Consider the following 6656-nt stretch of genomic DNA (forward strand, 5'->3'; position numbering starts at 1 on the left):
TTAAATAAAAAATAAATTTGTCTAGAAAAATATTAATTAATAACTTCTCTATATTATATTTAAAGATTATTTTTTCCAAAACACATTAAAAATTATAATATTTTATTCAAATTGTTTTAGTTTCATATTTATTGTATCAATATTAAATAGCCCTTTTCTAAATCAATAGAAATCATTTAAAAAAATAATTCTAATACTCTCTCCATATTGTATATAAAAGTTTTAAAAAACTTAGCGCAAAAAAATGTATTTTGATTTTTTTAAACATCCATAAAATATATTTATAACAATTTATCTCCCTATAAATAAATTATGTGGAATTACCGGGTTCTCATACATCAAATCAATCATCGTTTTCGGCTCTTATTTTTAAATAAAGAATTAAAAGACATATTATAAATAAATAATATATTATTATTTATATTTAATTTAAAATTTAATGTATTATCATATAAATTTTGGGGTACGGGTTCGAATTTGCGACATCACAATTAGTCATCTTTCAAAGGTAAATAATTTTAAAAATTAAAATTAATAACCTAATTCTCTAAACTAAAAAAATGTTATAAAAAGAATAAGAACACTATTATATTTTTTAATAAAAATATTTTAAAATAATGTTAATTTATTATGAATAACTATTATGTTTTTTTAAAGAGGGGTTATAAAAGCTCAAAAACAAACTAAATAAACAAGAAATATTCGGGGATAGTCTCCCCTTATAAATCATAATTATAGATCGGAAGAATCTCCCATGAACATTTTTCCAAAATCATTTTTCCTGTAATATGATAGAGGCTTAGATTTTCCAATGCATTAAATTCAAACCTTCATGTCCCTATTGAGGAGTAAAATAATCTATTGAAGGCTGGCCTTGTCTAACTTTAATTTGGTATCATTCTTGTTGATATCTTTATAAACCTCATTGTTATCTATTTGAAGTTCAATCTTCATGTGTCCTCAGTCATAAGCAATGTGTAAACAAAGAAGAATGCTTCTCAATTCCACCTCAGTCTTTGTTCATGTTCTCATATTGTTGGAGAAACCTCCACAAAACACTCAATCACCGTGCTTAAGACGATGCTTTAGTTACATTCCTATTTATTTCCATTACCGGATAGTAAACTCCATCAAACAATAATGATTGAATTTGCATATTTATTCATTTAATCGCTTATGCCTGACTAGTCAATAGACATTAGTTGCCATCATCAAAAGTTTATGTCATTGTTAAAAGCATATAACTTGCAAAGCAAGGTTCCGCGGAAGCAGTTTAAGAACAGGAGATCATGAGTCTATCATACGTAGTAGTTTATTATAGTATTTGTATTCTGAATTTATTATTGGTTATATTTTATTTTGAAATATTTGGACATCATTGTGTACTCTTGATTTATTACATAATATATGACATTTTTTCGTATCACATGTATGGTTTAATTTGTCCTTTACAATAGAAATTATAGAATAATTATAACATATCGTCTTATTCATTAGAGTTTCTTTAAACTAAAGTAAAAAACTACTCCGTGATGTAGTTTCAATGATGTGTCACCAAATTCTGTCTGGTGAAGATGCATCTGCGAAAAAATTTATTTCAAAAAAGAGAATTTTAATAAGGGATTCACAATACGTACATTGAGTTATCTCCAAATCTTTTTTGTAAAATATATTGAGTGTTACCCAAGTGTAACTCTTTGACTAAAGTGGATGGTACGACCGTAGATGCATCTCTGAAATATGATTTGTTTTACATGAGTCATCTACAAATGGGATTAATATTCCCAATTCCCTCTCTGCTATATAGGGCGAATCCAAAAAACACTCATAAGAAAACAAAGATTTCCCATTTACCCTTTTAAGTTCCCATATTTTAAGGTCTCATGAAAAGTAACCACTAGATTTAATGACATGGTAGAGACATATTGGTTTCTAAATTGTTTTAATGGCGTGGTTACCACGTGTTATTTTAAGTAGTTATATTAAAAAAAATTGAAATATTTAAAAAAAAAATTGATATTTTAAAAATTATAAATAATCATACGCGTTGAATTTAATTGAAATAAACAGACTGTATAAAATAATTTTATACAGTTAACTATTCATAAATGTTTGATCTTATAATCAATTTAAATTTTATTTTAAGTATTTATAAAGTAATTCAAACAGATAATGATAATGAATTGATAATGATAATGAATTTTCAGTGTCAAACATTTTATGTCAAAAGTGTACATAGTTATTAAACTCTTTGACATTATGAGTTTATTCATACATATTAATTACATCCTAGTATTCAACTTAATTTAAAATTGGGGGTATTATACTCTTGGAAGATGGTGGAGAAAAACACCAACACGTCCCGCCAAGACATCGTCCTTTCTCTTTACCACAGGACGGCTGACAATGTTCATCGGTTTTACACGGAGACTTGTTTTCGAATGCCAAGGAAATTTCTACATTTTCAACCAAAATATGTGTGTATGAGATTAGTGTTTAATCCAAAAATTGAAATATTTAAAGTGTAAATTCATATATGAAAGTTAAACATTATAACACGAGGATATCAAATTTAATCACTTAGTTCATTTGTTTCATACCTGTTGTTAAAACGAGAAAAGCCAATAGAAATAACATTGTAACTGCAAAACTCCTGGAAGTTGTCATTTTATACTTTTACATATAAGATACTATAATATTTTATACGAGTCTATTTATATATGCATATTGTGATGTGATAATGCTCTTATATCTATAAATAATATCTTTTTCGTAATAAATTATAAGAAAATTTTATTTTTAAAATTTAATGATCAATTAATGTCTTTGATTGGTAAATCAAATACATTGAATATTCAATAAATATAAAAAATAATATTTATTTATAATTTATTATGGAGAGAATATATTAATAAACAATATTACTATACAATGTTTACTCAATAATCCTATAACTAGTAATACAAAGTAGTTACCTAATGCTCCATATACAAAGTTCTCCATATGTGAAGCATATAAATCATTATAAAATAGAATAAAAAAATTATTATGTTTTTAAGTAAACACATTTAAAATAATAATAATTTACTTTTAATAGATGTTATGTTTTTATCACAACCATTGAAAATTCTTCTTTTTATATTTCTATACTATTTTATCATTTAATCTCATATGGTATTAAATATTAATAATAAATCTTAATTGTTAAATTTTGGGATTACCATTTGTAATATTTTTATCCACTGTTTATTAAATTAAATAAAAAATAAATTTGTCTAGAAAAATATTAATTAATAACTTCTCTATATTATATTTAAAGATTATTTTTTCCAAAACACATTAAAAATTATAATATTTTATTCAAATTGTTTTAATTTCATATTTATTGTATCAATATTAAATAGCCCTTTTCTAAATCAATAGAAATCATTTAAAAAAATAATTATAATACTCTCTCCATATTGTATATAAAAGTATTAAAAAACTTAGCGCAAAAAAATATATTTTGATTTTTTTAAACATCCATAAAATATATTTATAACAATTTATCTCCCTATAAATAAATTATGTGGAATTATCGGGTTCTCATACATCAAATCAATCATTGTTTTCGGCTCTTATTTTTAAATAAAGAATTAAAAGACATATTATAAATAAATAATATATTATTATTTATATTTAATTTAAAAATTAATGTATTATCATATAAATTTTGGGGTACGGGTTCGAATTTGCGACATCCCAATTAATCATCTTTCAAAGGTAAATAATTTTAAAAATTAAAATTAATAACCTAATTCTCTATACTAAAAAATTATTATAATAAGAATAAGAACACTATTATATTTTTTAATAAAAATATTTTAAAATAATGTTAATTTATTATGAATAACTATTATGTTTTTTTAAAGAGGGGTTATAAAAGCTCAAAAACAAACTAAATAAACAAGAATTATTCGGGGATAGTCTCCCCCTATAAATCATAATTATAGATCGGAAGAATCTCCCATGAACATTTTTCCAAAATCATTTTTCCTGTAATATGATAGAGGCTTAGATTTTCCAATGCATTAGCGCTTCTATTAATTTCAATGTAAATGTATTAAATTCAAACCTTCATGTCCCTATTGAGGAGTAAAATAATCTATTGAAGGCTGGCCTTGTCCAACTTTAATTTGGTATCATTCTTGTTGATATCTTTATAAACCTCATTGTTATCTATTTGAAGTTCAATCTTTATGCGTCCTCAGTCATAAGCAATGTGTAAACAAAGAAGAATGCTTCTCAATTCCACCTCAGTCTTTGTTCAAGTGCTCATATTGTTGGAGAAACCTCCACAAAACACTCAATCACCGTACAAGATCAATGCAATATCAATTCTTCTCAATTCCACCTCAATCACCGTGCTTAAGACAATTCTTTAGTTACATTCCTATTTATTTCCATTACCGGATAGTAAACTCCATCAAACAATAATGATTGAATTTGCATGTTTATTCATTTAATCTCTTATGCCTGACTAGTCAATAGACATTAGTTGCCATCATCAAAAGTTTATGTTATTATTAAAAGCATATAACTTGCAAAGCAAGGTTCCGCGGAAGCAGTTTAAGAACAGGAGATCATGAGTCTATCATACGTAGTAGTTTATTATAGTATTTGTATTCTGAATTTATTATTGGTTATATTTTATTTTGAAATATTTCGACTTCATTGTGTACTCTTGATTTATTACATAATATATGACATTTTTTCGTATCACATGTATGGTTTAATTTGTCCTTTACAATAGAAATTATAGAATAATTATAACATATCGTCTTATTCATTAGAGTTTCTTTAAACTAAAGTAAAAAACTACTCCGTGATGTAGTTTCAATGATGTGTCACCAAATTCTGTCTGGTGAAGATGCATCTGCGAAAATAATTATTTCAAAAAAGAGAATTTTAATAAGGGATTCACAATACGTACATTGAGTTATCTCCAAATCTTTTTTGTAAAATATATTGAGTGTTACCCAAGTGTAACTCTTTGACTAAAGCGGATGGTACGACCGTAGATGCATCTCTGAAATATGATTTGTTTTACATGAGTCATCTACAAATGGGATTAATATTCCCAATTCCCTCTCTGCTATATAATGCGAATCCAAAAGACACTCATAAGAAAACAAAGATTTCCCATTTACCCTTTTAAGTTCCCATATTTTAAGGTCTCATGAAAAGTAACCACTAGATTTAATGACATGGTAGAGACATATTGGTTTCTAAATTGTTTTAATGGCGTGGTTACCACGTGTTATTTTAAGTAGTTATATTAAAAAAAATTGAAATATTTAAAAAAAAAATTGATATTTTAAAAATTATAAATAATCATACGCGTTGGATTTAATTGAAATAAACAGACTGTATAAAATAATTTTATACAGTTAACTATTCATAAATGTTTGATCTTATAATCAATTTAAATTTTATTTTAAGTATTTATAAAGTAATTCAAACAGATAATGATAATGAATTGATAATGATAATGAATTTTCAGTGTCAAACATTTTATGTCAAAAGTGCACATAGTTATTAAACTCTTTGACATTATGAGTTTATTCATACATATTAATTACATCCTAGTATTCAACTTAATTTAAAATTGGGGGTATTATACTCTTGGAAGATGGTGGAGAAAAACACCAACACGTCCCGCCAAGACATCGTCCTTTCTCTTTACCACAGGACGGCTGACAATGTTCATCGGTTTTACACGGAGACTTGTTTTCGAATGCCAAGGAAATTTCTACATTTTCAACCAAAATATGTGTGTATGAGATTAGTGTTTAATCCAAAAATTGAAATATTTAAAGTGTAAATTCATATATGAAAGTTAAACATTATAACACGAGGATATCAAATTTAATCACTTAGTTCATTTGTTTCATACCTGTTGTTAAAACGAGAAAAGCCAATAGAAATAACATTGTAACTGCAAAACTCCTGGAAGTTGTCATTTTATACTTTTACATATAAGATACTATAATATTTTATACGAGTCTATTTATATATGCATATTGTGATGTGATAATGCTCTTATATCTATAAATAATATCTTTTTCGTAATAAATTATAAGAAAATTTTATTTTTAAAATTTAATGATCAATTAATGTCTTTGATTGGTAAATCAAATACATTGAATATTCAATAAATATAAAAAATAATATTTATTTATAATTTATTATGGAGAGAATATATTAATAAACAATATTACTATACAATGTTTACTCAATAATCCTATAACTAGTAATACAAAGTAGTTACCTAATGCTCCATATACAAAGTTCTCCATATGTGAAGCATATAAATCATTATAAAATAGAATAAAAAAATTATTATGTTTTTAAGTAAACACATTTAAAATAATAATAATTTACTTTTAATAGATGTTATGTTTTTATCACAACCATTGAAAATTCTTCTTTTTATATTTATATACTATTTTATCATTTAATCTCATATGGTATTAAATATTAATAATAAATTTTAATTGTTAAATTTTGGGATTACCATTTGTAATATTTTTATCCACTGTTTATTAAATTAAATAAAAAATAAATTTGTCTAGAAAAATATTAATTAATAACTTCTCTATATTATATTTAAAGAT

This window comes from Vicia villosa, unplaced genomic scaffold, assembly GCF_029867415.1.
Source record: "Vicia villosa cultivar HV-30 ecotype Madison, WI unplaced genomic scaffold, Vvil1.0 ctg.000972F_1_1_3, whole genome shotgun sequence".
Classification (NCBI taxonomy): Eukaryota; Viridiplantae; Streptophyta; class Magnoliopsida; order Fabales; family Fabaceae; genus Vicia; species Vicia villosa.